Source organism: Anabrus simplex, chromosome 8 (assembly GCF_040414725.1).
Source record: "Anabrus simplex isolate iqAnaSimp1 chromosome 8, ASM4041472v1, whole genome shotgun sequence".
Lineage (NCBI taxonomy): Eukaryota > Metazoa > Arthropoda > Insecta > Orthoptera > Tettigoniidae > Anabrus > Anabrus simplex.
The window spans coordinates 83,634,980-83,649,934 of record NC_090272.1 but is presented as its reverse complement, the minus strand read 5'-3'; positions in this window follow the sequence as shown (position 1 = coordinate 83,649,934).

The following is a 14,955-nucleotide window of genomic DNA, read 5'->3' as shown; positions in this document are numbered from 1 at the left end:
GCTATAATACAATAGACACATTTAATCATGCAAACTGACAGAGCTACAGTAGGTAAATTGACACTTTATACATTCATTCAATATCATAGCCCTGAGTGTAGTTCTCATTCTGTTTCCAAAAAAAAAAAAAGCTTGCTTTTTGGTATCTGTGGGCGTACGTTCGTACAGCATCTCTTTCTCGAAATCATGTCTTCTAAACCTGCTGCCTAACTCTTTCTGGAAAAGAAAGAAAAAATATATCTACTACAGTATTTTGAAATCCTCTGTTTTAAAATCGACGCAGATAACATGTACCTTGCCAAAAGGGACGCCTCAATTTGAACTTGAAATCTTAGAATATATCCAAATATGACGTTATATCACAAAAATGAGCAAAATGTTATCAAAGCATTAAAATGACTGAAATACAATTGCTTTTATCGCAGTCAGCGATCCGTCATACACAATTATTCATCAGATTTTGGGTAAAATGACCTCAGAAATAAAATATGCCGTTTCCTTAACGTCCGAACCTTAATTATTATTATTATTATTATTATTATTATTATTATTATTATTATTATTAATTACATTTATTAGTTTTAATAATCATTGTTTGATACTTTTTAATAATGGCAATGCAGTTGTTGAAATTTGATATGCTTGGTAGATACCTATGTTTTATTTTGATTTCAGAACTGAACTAGTGTTTTTCTTTCTTTAGGGATGCGTATAATTTTATTTTATCATAATCTGGTATAAATACACATTTCTTGGACTTCTTCGGATCAGCGGGTGCCGGGTTCGATTGCCCGGCAGGATGTCGAGAATCGTGGCTTCCACTTTTGTAGCGATATGTGGCTCGAGTATTCACTCCACCTTCTTCTTCTTCTTCTTCTTCTTCTTCTTCTTCTTAATCTGCCTACCCTCCAGGGTTGGTTTTTCCCTCGGATTCAGCGAGGGATCCCAGTTCTGCCGCCTCAAGGGCAGTATCCTGGAGCTTCAGACTCTGGGTCGGGAGGATACAACTGGGGAGGATGAACAAGGGCCTTGCGGGGGGGTGGGGGGATGGGAAGATTGGAAGGGATAGGCAAGGAAGAGGGAAGGAAGCGGCCGTGGCCTTAAGTTGGGTACAATCTCGGCATTTGCGTGGAGGAGAAGTGGGAAACCACGGAAAACCACTTCGAGGATGGCTGAGGTGGGAATCGAACCCACCTCTACTCAGTTGACCTCCCGAGGCTGAGTGGACCCCGTTCCAGCCCTCGTACCACTTTTCCAATTTCGTGGCAGAGCCGGGAATTGAACCCATACCTCCGGGGGTGGCAGCTAATCACACTAACCACTACACCACAGAGGCGGAGATTTACTCAACCTACCCAGTAAATAAGTAACAGATTAAGTTCTGTGGGCCGGCAAAGTCGACCGGGTGTAGAGCTAACAACTCTCCCTCTGACTCGAGGTTAAGATTAGTGGAAGCTTTTACCTTCCTTCGCTCTGAGGTCTTTCATGACCTAAATGGAGTTGACTGGCCTCTTATCTTCGTGTCCCGTAAGATTATGAGTATTTTGTCTACATTTTCCGGTCATTGTGTTACCTATAATGAGCGTTAGGAAACTAACTTCCATCTTTTGGTATCTCAAACATTATCTTGCAAACTGTGGAACGAGAGAGAGAGAGATAATAAAATATTATATTATGAGTTAAGAGGTTGTCTCTCCATATGTTCTTCCTTATTCCTTTTTTTTATTTTATGGTACTAATTCATTACTCTGAATATTATAAGAAATTCTCCCCAGGGGCTCGCACTTTTTAAAACGTGTGCGTTGCAAACACTGCATCAATTCCTGAGCCTGGCTTGCTTCCATCTACTTCAGGCAGACTCATTTTTGTCATCTTTGTTGTTCAACATACCTTGGCCAACTTTTGTTCTTTTCCAAAGCTACCGAAATTCATTTTGCGAGACATTTTAATGGGTATAGTGCGCATTGGTATCACCCAAATATCACTATAAAATTTGTCACAAATGGAACATAATAATTGCTTTTACACATATCAAGTGAAAAATCCCTGGCAAATTAAGAAATATTTGATTTTTGGAAAATATTATGTATACGTACTTTACCACTTTACAAGTACATTTGGTGTTGCGCTCACAGTGACACACGTATGTCTTTTGTCTTACACTTTCAACGATTTCGTGTGAGATATCTGTGTTCACTGAAGTTCTTTGCTTTTTCTTTGCTTTCGTTTCATTGCTTCACTTGTCAAAGATCATCATTTCATGAATTGTATCGCGATATGCGATATTTAATAGGCGACAAAATGGTATGGCCAATGTACATAAGAAAAATTCAGTGGACTAGTGATTTATTGGTCCAGGGATCATGCTATTTTTCTGTTGACCTCCATTTTGCTGTTTGAACTGGCCGCTCTAGTATTATGGACAAGGATAATGAGAATCCACAGACATAGCACTCCCATTCCACGGTGCTAGCCCTGGACCTGAAGAAAGTAACAAAAGACGGCACCAGCAGCGCAGTACGACATAAACCAGTCCTGTCTACAAGCCTTAAGTATGTTTTCATATTTCTCAAATAACGACGGCATTTCTTAATTTGCCAGGGATTTTTCACTTGATATGTGTAAAAGCAATTATTATGTTCCATTTGTGACAAATTTTACAGTGATATTTGGGTGATACCAATGCGCATCGTACCCCGTTTTAATTAACCTTCCTTATTCCTAGCCAATACTCTCCCAGCCTTTTCCGACTCGTGTTACGAAGGCTAAGATTCGTTTACTCGTGCCCTTTATAGGAATCTTCACAACTAGTACGTATGTTTAATGATAATAGTGTTATTTGCTTTACGGCCCACTAACTACTTTTACGGTCTTCGGAGACGGCGAGGTGCCGGAATTTAGTCCCGCAGGAGTTCTTTCACGTGCCAGTAAATCTACCGACACGAGGCTGTCGTATTTGAGCACCTTCAAATACCACCGGACTGAGCCAGGATCGAACCTGCCAAGTTGGGGTTAGAAAGCCAGCGCCTTAACCGCCTGAGCCACTCAGCCCGGCAGTACGTATGTTTGAAATTGGAAATGGAATCCACGGGGCACTCACCTGTTTTTAACATTATTCCTGATGAGACAGCCGCTTTAAGAGAAGGTATTACCCAGAGCTGTCCTGAATATACAGTACGTATATATCGTTAGGTGTGTAAACTACATGTGAAATATTTGTGCCTGCATTTTTATTACTCTTTTTTTGTATGAATGTTTTGTAATATGTACTTTCACCCGCTGGGTTCGTTAAGATCGGATGGAGCGTTTTGCCGTTTTAATTTCATTTAGAACCGTAAACGACAGTCCTGTTATACTCACTTTTTTTTGTCGTTGTTGATGCTAGTAAATGAACTAGCTCTGATGTTCATAATAAGCTATTTCCCTTTTATTGGTTACCAGAGCTAAATTAATGTAAAAATATGGTGGTATTATATTTACATTAGTAAAGCCACACACGTTTTGAGACTGTACTTTGAAATGATCACTCATTAACCCAACTGTATACCGCAAACTATTTAATAAATATGATTGTATACTGGTTGAATATATAGAACAACATCCCATACACAGCGGTCGGAAAAGTGGCGGGGAATAAAGCGATTGACGGGCAAGTACCTGCAGCTAATTGTACTGAAACAAGGCTAAATTAAATATGAATAGCGTTGTTGTTATTTTTGTTACATGAACAGTGATCATTGTAGGGTTGTTTTTAAAATCGCAGCAGTGGTTTTCACGCTAAACCCGTAGGCTTTGCAGAGTGAGAGAGTAGCGGTTTGCCGCATGTACACTCTACTGCTGCAGCTGAATGTGTCACAGCAGATTATTACAGTCCATGAACGGATCTAGCCGTTCTGAAAAGATTGTTCCGAAGTATTATTAATAATAATAATAATAAGTAGTAATAGTAGTAAGGTAGTAGTAGGATTTTTGCTATTTGTTTTACGTCACACCGACACAGATACGTCTTATGGCGACGATGGAATAGGAAAGGCCTAGGAATGGGAAAGATGTTTTTCCTTCCATTTGCCTCACTTCGGATCTCATGGTGTAGGAATGCAATAGTGAATCCATCACTCCACCTAGAGTTGACGTCAGGAAGGGCATCCGGCCGTAAAACTCGTCCAAATCCATATGAAGCGCCGACCCAATAAAATTTGGAAACAAGCCAAGGGGGAAAAAATCATCCAGTGGTATACCTGTCTCTCTCCCAAAGTCCTGGGTTCGATTTCCAGTCCGTTCAGTGATTTTAGTTCTGGACTGAGGCCTACTATGGGGTTCACTCAGCATCGTGAGGTAAACGGATGAGTTGTCTGATATAAGAGACAGTGGGCCCAATCATAATAGCCAAGCCAAATATGTCAGCCTTGTGTCAGTAAATTTACTGGCTCTGAAAGTACTCCTGCGGGACAAAATTCCGCCAGCTCAGCATCTCCGGAAATTATCATCATCATCATCATCATCATCATCATGAAAGGCAAGCACTACAGCTGACATCATGGCACGCCACAATCTGCAGACCGGGCTGCGTCTTCGTGGCCCCTTAATGAGGTGCATATGCCATGGATTTGATGTGTTTTGTTTATTTTAATCTGAAATGGGCTATGGACACCTTAGGATGTTTTGATGAAACACGTGGCTCTGCTGGTATAGGCAGACAATATTACATATCAGTTCTGAATTTAGGGGTAGCGAGCTCGATAGCTGCAGTCGCGTAAGTGCGGCCAGTATCCAGTAATCGGGGGATAGTGGGTTCGAGCCCCACTGTCGGCAGCCCTGAAGATGGTTTTCCGTGGTTTCCCACTTTTACACCAGGCAAATGCTGAGGCTGCACTTTAACTAAGGTCACGGTTGCTTCCTACCCTGACCTAGCCCTTTCCTATCCCATCTTCGCCATAAGACCTATGTGTCGGAGCGACGTAAAAACAAACAGTTAAAAAAACAGGTACTGACTTGTGGTTAGCTTGCTTTTCTATGAATCTTTTTCCAATACTGTCTATTCAAAAGACTTCAGCAAACACTCTATGGTTCGCCTCTGTTAGACTTGTTCTGTTATTAGAATTCTCCTTATTGTTAGCTCAGACAAGATTCGACATCTCTCAATCTGGAATTCTAGTGGCACAAGACCGTAGAGAAAAAAAGAACACATTTCAAGACACAGCTATAGATTAAAGAAATCAGGTAATAATAATGGCGTATGGCCTCCGGAGCGGCCTGGTGCAGGTATTTTTCTAGTAGACGGCCTATTAGGCGACCTGCATGTCTGTGAAGATGAGGGCCCTACCTAGGATGATTTCTAATTGTATACGCCACACACACCCAGCCCCCGAGCCATTGAAATTAACCAATTAAGGTTAAAATCCCCGACCCGGCCGGGAATCGAACCCGGGACCCTCTGAACCGAAGGCCAGTACGCTGACCATTCAGCCAACGAGTCGGACAATCAGGTAATGAAGGATAGAGAGAGAGAGTTTTCCTTGACTTCCAAAGTTACATTACTGTACGTGCGTGACACATTAGCTCTACCGGGAACACGACTGTACCCCCCCCCCACCCCTATTTTAAATTTAGCTGAACGTGAAACAGGAAAGACAGAGAGAAAGCGAAGTGGGGTTGAGGCTGCGGTGGGAAGAAGATAAAGAGAAGCGAAGTAAAATAAAGGTTTGAATAAATAGTTTGTGCAGGCAAACTTGAGTGGAACTGTGTAAGGCTGTCTGTACCCGACTGTGCCCGTTGGCCTGTCTGCATTATACCCAGCGTGTTCCCTTTCCTGGTCCACCGAGCAGAAATTGATAGGATAAATTCCGGGGTCTGAATTGGCTCCGGCCAACCGGAAAACTCCGGCAGTACGGCGGACGAACGCGGCTCCGCAAGGCTCCAAGTTAAAGCCCCCGCCCCCTCCCCCTCCCCACTGTGCCGAGCCCACACGAGCCGTGCCGAGCTCTGCTAATATCGAATGTTCTCTTTGTAACAATGTGTTTTGGTAAGGAGTAGAGCGAAGGGTGAGGTGGAGGACTTACTATGTCCCCATATCCACCCCTCTCGTCTTCCTTTTAAAATGCCTCCCTCCCTTTCCCTTCACCCCATGTAGTTTTTTACCCTTTTAGTATATAATCTAGTGCAAGTAATCTGTTGGTTCATTACGTTGTGAAATTCGATAGGATTGGATGTGAAGCTTAGGCTTCATGACGTACAGTCGCGTTGGATCACGACTGCAGGGCACACAGTGATGGCAGTTCTTGTTGTTGGTTCTGTGAAGGTTCCAGGGATATCCTTGATCACGGAATTTTTACTTACATGTATAGAACTATGGAATAAACACCCGTAATCATAGGCGTTGTATGGTCGAGCTCCTTCACTGAATGGCCAGCGTCGAATCCTTCGGTTGTAACAGCGTCTAGCTAATTCCTCTGACTCGGGGACTGGGTGTTTTTGATTGTCCCAACATACACTTCTTCATACACACACACACACACCAGGTACACTACCAACCACCACAGAAACACGCATAGGATTGGTGTTATGGAACGGCATCCGTCCGTACAGCCGGGCTAACACCACATAGTCCACACAGTTCGCACCCGCGACCCTACCAGGATATGGGAAAAGTGGCGAAAAAAGAAGTAATCAAAAGCTTTTTACTTTTCTTTATAAAACTATGCAATTAGCTTTAATCATTGACGCTGTTATAGAACTCTGCAATAAACATTTTATTTACACGTTGCTTTTACGTCGCGCTGACACGGATAGGTCCTATGGAATAGGAAATGGCTGGGAGTGGGAAGGAAGTGGCCGTGGCCTTAACCACGGAAAACCATCTTCAGGCCTGCCGACAATGGAGTTCCTACTATCTGCTCACAACCGCACGCCCCAACTGCACGGCTACCCTTGCTCGGTATATATACTTTTAACTATAGAACTGAGCAATAAACTTCCTTAAGTACGGGTGCTGTATACTTGTATCTGTAAAACTATGCAATAAACATCTTTAATCGTAGATATTTTATGTATACAACTATCCAATAGGCGTTGTTAAAGAACTACAAATAGGATCCTTAATTATAGGCGCTGTATGCTGTTATCTGTAGAACAACCTTAATCGTAGGTGTTGTTATAGAACTATGCAATAAACATCTTTAATTATAGGCGTTTTATCCTTTTATCAATAGAATTGTGCAGTAAACGTCCTTAATCATATGCGTTCTATGCTTTTATATATCGAACTGTGCAATAAACATCTTTATTCATAGGCGTTTTCTTTTTGTATCTATAGAATTATGTAATATGTATGTGGGGCATTCAGCCCGAAGGCTAGTTTGATCCTCCACAGCTATGCCGACAGCTATCATAGATGGCCTAGGTATCACTGAAGAGACGTACTAGGGAAATGAGTGATGTAGTTTCCCGTTGCTTTCTTCGCCGAGCGAGATGTTGCTCACATATCAGTCTGCCAAGCCCACTGAAATGCACGAACCAACTGACCCTATGAGTGATATTTTCATAGCATTCATAACAGGGACTGGCTGCATAAGGAATGGTACTACTAGCATCGCTCATACCACAGTTACTTTCATATTGTCAAAGCCAAGGATGAGACTAAGACAGGCCAATGAAAGTAACAAATTTATTCTAGCCCATACCAGAAGACATAGTGCACTTTAAACACTACATCTCGTCAGCAAGGGCATAATATGCAATAAACATCCTTAATTATACGGGTTGTATCCTCTTATCAGAGGAACTATGTAAGGAACATCGTTAATCATTGACGTTGTTATAGAACTATGCAATAAACATCTTCAATCAGACGTGTTTTATGCCATTAAGGGGCTGCCTAGCCGAGGCAATAGAGACATGCTTGGTTCACGTGTAACGACGTGGGTTTGATTCCCCGTCAGAAAGTCAACTTACGGAGAGGCACATGGCCCTGAGGTTCACTCAACCTACACCAAAAATGAGTACTAGGTTACTCCTTAGGGGCAACGTCGGTCAGGCGTAGGCGCAACCACTCTATTCAATTAGTGACGAAGTTACGGAAAGAGAAATTATTTACCTACGACTCCTCCAGGGGTCTTCATGTCTTCTGCGGAGATGGCTTTTCTTTCTTTGCTATTTGTTTACGTCGCACCGACACAGATAGGTCTTACGGTGACTATGGAACAGGAAAGCCCTAGGAATGGGAAGGAAACGGCCGTGGCCTTAATTAAGGTACAACCCCAGCATTTGCCTGGTGTGAAAATAGGAAACCACGGAAAACCTTCTTCAAGGCTGCCGACAGTGGGGTTCGAACCCACTGTCTCCTAGATGCGAGCTCACAGTTGCGCGCTCTTAACCGCACGGCCAACTCGCCCAGTAAAGAGATGGCTTTTTATGTTTTTGTCTATGGAATATGCCTTAATCAAAAGAACTACCGGTATCCAATAATCATCTTGAATCATAGGCGTTATATTCTTTCATCTACAGAAGAATGTCTTACTGTCACTCAGGATAAATGGCTCAGGCGGTAGAACACTGGCCTTCTGAGTACAGTGGTATTTTAAGGTTCTCAGATATGGCAGCTTCGTTTCCATATATGTACGCCCTATTTGCCTGCACGTGAAAGAATTCCAGCGGGACAACATTTCCGGCTCCTTGGCGCCTACAAAAACAGTAACAGTAGTTAGTGAGACGGAAAAGCAGTGTCATTGTTCCTTAATCCCTTAATTGTTGAACTATGTAATGCTTGAAGAACAAGTGAAACTACTGTACACTGCCCGACAAAAAACAAAGAAAGAAGCACCGAAAAGGGGAGGAGGAAAGGAAATGAAACTTCACGTGTTTAGAGGACATGTAATGTTATTTCAGGGATCACACCAGGACGCCAGAAGTAACACCGCTGTGCCTCTCCAAAACAATGGGAGAATGGAACCTCTGCCCAGGTCGCAAGACGATGGTCATCCTGGGTAGTGCAGAACCGCGATTCATTGCTCAACACAGTGTGACGCAATTTATCAGCAGGCCATGCTTCCCGGTCACGGCACCACTCCAGGCGCAGCATTTTGTGTTGTGGATCGGCACCTACCGACCAATGATGTGAGATGACACAGAATGTTGCAGGGAGTCCATTGCTCGGGCGGCAGGCGCATTTTGAAGAGGATACGATGTTCTTGCTGTACAATGCAGCGATCCTCCTCTGTTGTGGTTAGACGTGGTCGGCCGGAACATTGACAACGAGATGTCTGCCGATACGTTCCCGTGCAGTTCAACATCGGGCCACTGTCACATCCGAATGCCACACAAGTCTGGATATTGCACGATTCGACGAGCCGGCCAATTGGAGACCCATAATGCGGTCTCTTTCAAACTCTGACAGGTGCTGATAACGCTGTCTCACACGAGTACGTGGCATCTCAGTGTCCTTCACAGTGATCACTCAACACAGCAGCGACTGTCTCATTGGTGCAGGCCGTTGCACCGTGAGAATTTTAGCCCGTCAGCCTATTGAGGCTTTGAGTGCTATTTCTGCAAGAGTTTAGTATCTAGGCTGGATTGTTTTGGGTTTTGTGGCCGAGTTTAGTAAGATCATGATTGGTCAGGATATGACCTGGAGACCTCAACATCTGACGCAGTTCACACCCCTTATATACCCCACCAGATCTGGTAAAAAATAAAATAAAAATAAATGCGTATTGCTTTTAGTGCGGGGAGTATCCGAGGACAAGTTCGGCTCGCCAGATGCAGGTCTTTTGATTTGACGTCTGCAGGCGACGTGCGCGTCGTGATGAGGATGAAATGATGATGAAGACGGCACATACACCCAGCCCCCGTGCCAGAGAAACCAAGTATGGTTAAAATTCCTGACCCTGCCGGGAATGGAACACGGGACCCCTGTGACCAAAGTCCAGCACACTAACCATTTAGCCATGGAGCCGGACACCAGGCCTGGTAACAACTTAAAAGCACGAACAACACTCATGCATTCTGGTGGCCGTTCTACCTTGTCACAGTGAATTGCATCTCTAATCATTTACATACCCGCCGATTATGTGTACGAGTATGAAGGTACATTGATATCCGACCATTTCTTCTGGGTGCTTCAATTCTTTTTGTCAGACAGTGTAGTTTATTTTCTCTTTCTTTCTAATTTTGTCATAATTTTGTCATCACTTCAGATATTTATGTATTATTCTTGTTGTTGCACATTGCAACCTTAGGCCTGTTCCTGGAGAATTCCGGGCTCACCCGTTCCGTGCTTCTTCTTCCTGACCTTTTTCCCAAGTTGATGAAGTCGGTGCTTGATGTGGATTTGGCCCAGTTTTCTTACGGCCTGAAGCGACCTGATCAGTGGCGAAACAGCAAGTGGCTCATTCTCCATGACAGTGCCACTTGCCCATACTGCTCTCTAGACTTGATGGTTTTTCACTAAAAACAACATGACTTACGTCACATCCTCCCTATTCGCCTGACCTTGCAGTCTGGAACCTGTTTCTGTTCCCAAAACTGAAGATGCAGCAGAATAGTTGAAGATATAAGGCGGTGAAAGAAACTCAAACTGAATTGCAGTCTGTTTTGAACACGCTACGGTAAATGACTTCCTGGAATGCTGCAGATCATGGCAGCGCCGGTGGTATCGATGTCTGTCTTCAAAGCGCGACTACTTCGAAGATGACGGGGTCATTAATGCGCCAGGTGCACAATGTACTGTTTATGAGATCAGTTCGGGAATTTATTGACTCACGGAGTGTACAGAATAGTACGTTACTAAACCCTAAACGTGGTAAGTACTGAGTTGACATTTTCTGGAGGCAAAATTTACCCACAGTTGGACCTCCGGGTGGGTACTTTATCGGGAAGTTCATGGCATATTAATAACAAGGTAGGTGTCGTAGTACAGTGCAGTAAAAGTTAGGGTTAGTTTGTGTATAATTGCTAGAGCAATATTGGACGAGTAGACAAGTTGGAGAAGGGTTGAGTTACACTAAATAGCGACGACACATCAAGTGGGCTGTGTGTCATCGTCGGGTGTGTTGAGGAAAGGGGGAGGGGTGCAGTTACACATGCAATCGGGGTGTTCCTTTTTATTTTATTTTTTCAATTTGATCATTGTGTAAAGAATAGCTGGAAAAGGGTTTTTCGAGTGCCGTAGACTAGGTGGGGAAGTGGAAGGTAGGAGATTGGGGTGGGCGGTGGTAGAGCCGAGGGATTGCTTACTTAAACAAGCTGGGCAGATGCACCCAGATGCTGGGAGAACGGGGTAGGGTGGGGGTGAGTGATGTCACTGACAGAACTTTCCTTTGATGTCCAGCCTTGAGGGAGGGGAAGGGGGGATGTTTAAATAGAAAAGGCGGGCGGGAGGGGGTTTAGCTGCGCTGATGGAACAATATTCAAACAGAGCAGAGCGGAGTGGAGCGCGGCGGCTTCAGTTTCAGAGTGGGCTGTCTGCAGTTGATCACAAAGAAACTTGTGTGGATGCCTGCCTGCCTGCCTGCCTTGCTTGACTTCCACTCCACTCCACTCTATGGACTGTCTAGATCTCTACACTACATTGCTACATTAATTAATTTTATATACATCCGACAATATTGAGCAAGGGTGGCTTGGATGAAGGGTTAACACGAGTGGGGAGTTAAGGATACATGACAGCAGCAATTAGTGTAAACAGGAACACAGATCACTTCTCAGATTTACCATGTCTACTTAGGTCTTTATTCTCCTTCACAGTTTCTGTACACTGTTTCCTTTAACGAATGTTATAGCGAAGTCATAAAATTGACAGCAAGATAGTATACTGGAAACTGCTTGCTGCGAACAGTTGTTCTTTCGTTTGTATGAACTACAGTATTGGTCGGAAATTTGAGACCACCATATAAAATGATAAAATATTTATTTACACAGTACTTAATATCATAATTTATCTTCAACTGATGTGTATCAGTAAATAAATAAATAAATTGATTAATTAAATAGCGGCGATCTCGTTGAACCTAACAATGGCTTAATCTTGGCGCGGAGTTGTCCGATAACTTTCGGGAGACCTTACGGGTCTTGTTATTAATAGCAATTTACTTTTTTATTGTTCGGCTCCATTGCTGAATGGTCGTGTTCTTGATCTTCGGGTCTAGTAGTCCCGGGTTCGATTACCGACTTAATCGTGGGAATTTAATCGTGAATGGTTTAGAGACTGAGTGTTTGCGATGTCCCCAACATTTGACACTGTTTTCCCCGAAACGAAGTTGACTTCCTTGATGTAATGCGTTGTTGATAAACGACTAATCTTGAGGCTAAGTCCTGTGCTACAGAAATGTGCTGTTTTCAGAGTAAAAACCACTCAGTGGGAAGAAAACGATTCCGATAGCTGATTCAGTGATATCGTGTGAGAAAGACGAGGGAAAATCTCTTATTTAAGCACGAAGGAAAACCTATGTAACATTTAATTATTTGTCTCTGAGAGAGGCTCGTCTAATTCTATATTGGTAAGAAAACCTTGATGGAAATACTTACGACGATTTACAGAACAAACTACACCATTTCCCTAAAAATTGCGATCTTTCAGAGTCTCTTTCTACAGTTAAGAAAAGTCATAATTTCTACAATAGCCGGTCAAACTAAACGAAAATATGCAATTTTCAGAGAAAATAAATCGCTGAGTTTCTAGGGTGGTCGTTTCGATTCTATGTCACACTTCATGGTATTCGAGTGTGGTATGAAACCTTTAATCAGGACTGTAGCGTACGTGGATGACGCCGGCGACGTTCCTTGTCGAAATACGAGATCCTGCGAGATCTGTGGATGTTGAGCAATACTGGGCTTGGTCAGCCCGTGGTTAAGTGGCCACTTGCTGCTGGCCACACTGTGGCCAGTAGTAATCTCTGACTGAGGATCTTGGCTTAACAAGGTACACACTTTTAGAATAACAACGTCACTGGTTTGCTTCTAAGGTGGTCGCGGTTCGATCTTAGCCAATGTATGTGGCATTTTTGAAGTGAAAATTCGCGAGTCTGTTGTTCGATTTCCACATATACTGGATGAGTCTTTTCCGAGATGAAATCTGATTAGAATAAAATAAATTTACACCAGAAGATTGTTCATCTAGCTTATATCTACCGCTACTTCGGTATTGAGGATTGCAACTTTCGCTTGTATTCCAGATGTGAACCTTGGTGACTCAGCTGTTAAAATATTGATTTGGATTCCCGATAATGGAATGGTGTATGGCTTTTAGTGCCGGGAGATCCCAGGACGGGTTCGGCTTGCCAGGTGCAGGTCATTTGATTTGGCAACCGTAGGCGACTTGCGCGTCGTGATGAGGATGACATGATGGTGAAGACAAGACATACACCGAGCCCCCGTGCCAGGGAAATTAACCAATGATGGTTAAAATTCCCGACCCTGCTGGGAATCGAACCCGGGACCCCTGTGACCAAAGGCCAGCACGCTAACAATTTAGCCATGGAGCCGGACGGATTCCCGGTAATGGCACTAATTTAAGAAGTATCTCCAGCCTAATACCATCGGGTTCGGAAGAGAACAAGAGTTGACCAAGGGAGGTCGGGTAGAAAAAATGAAAGTGAAGAGCCTATCACAAGTAAGTGGAATCCTTCAAGTAAGGGCCCTGTGGTCCGCGCTCCCAAGTTGAGAGGCCGTCGAGTCCTCTAGTCGCCTCTCGCGACAGGCAGGGGATACCGTAGATGTATTCCAACATCCCCACCCACAGAGGCAAATATCACTGTAGTCTTTATATAACATTTAAGTCATCGAGTGTTTCGTTGTGATAATGTGACTACGAATGCATTTACAGTGGTTTAAAGCCTTTCCTTTTTTCTCTTTTTCTGACATCACAGATGTAAATGCCCTCAGAGCATTCTACGTCTCCTGTATCTTACCTATTGTTGAATACGCCTCTCCAGTCTGGTCCATTTCTGTGTCTTCAAACCTCAGCCACCTTGACCGTGTACAATCTTTTTTCTGTGCTATCGTCAGAGCCAGGGTCCCTGCATGTCGCAATCTAAGCACTATCCAAGTGCTTGGGAAACTGAACCTCAAGACTCTTTCTGCTCGGAGGAAAGTAGCCGACCTAAAGCTGCTATACAAAGCAGTTAATGGTCTGTTTAGGTCTCCAGATTTAGCTTCCTTATTTCCCCTCCACGTCCCATCCCGTAATACCAGAATGAAGACCCTATTCCATACTCCTTACTCCCGGCTTTCTCTCACCCAAAGGTCCCTTTCGGTACGTATTCCAGCAATGTTTAATACATTATCTATCAACAACAACCTAGATCTCTTCGTAACGTTTCCTTCCTTCTGTCATGATATTTATCATATAACTTAATTTTCCTTCTTGTTCTTTCCCGTTCTGCTCCTGTATTTACTGTAAATGTATTTCTCTTTGTTAATAACGTTGTTTATGTAAAAATGTATTATATATGATTGTACAGTTTTTATTGTGTATATTCGTGTCCTTTGTACGTATTTATATATCTTTCATTTTAGATTCATATCTATTGTACATAGCTCAGATCGTTGTAATTCGGCGTTATGCTGTTGCTGATCCTGAATGAATAAATAAATAAATAAATAAATACACTGACTGACAGAGCAAATGCAACACCAAGAAGGAGTGGTTCGAAAGGGATGAAAGTTGCAGAAAAAACAGAGACGGCACTGACGAATAATTGATGTTTATTTCAAACCGATATGCAGGTTACACAATGCGCTCGGCATCGACTCAGTAGGATGTAGGACCACCGCGAGCGGCGATGCACGCAGAAACACGTCGAGGTACAGAGTCAATAAGAGTGCGGATGGTGTCCTGAGGGATGGTTCTCCATTCTCTGTCAACCATTTGCCACAGTTGGTCGTCCGTACGAGGCTGGGGCAGAGTTTGCAAACGGTGTCCAATGAGATCCCACACATGTTCGATTGGTGAGAGATCCGGAA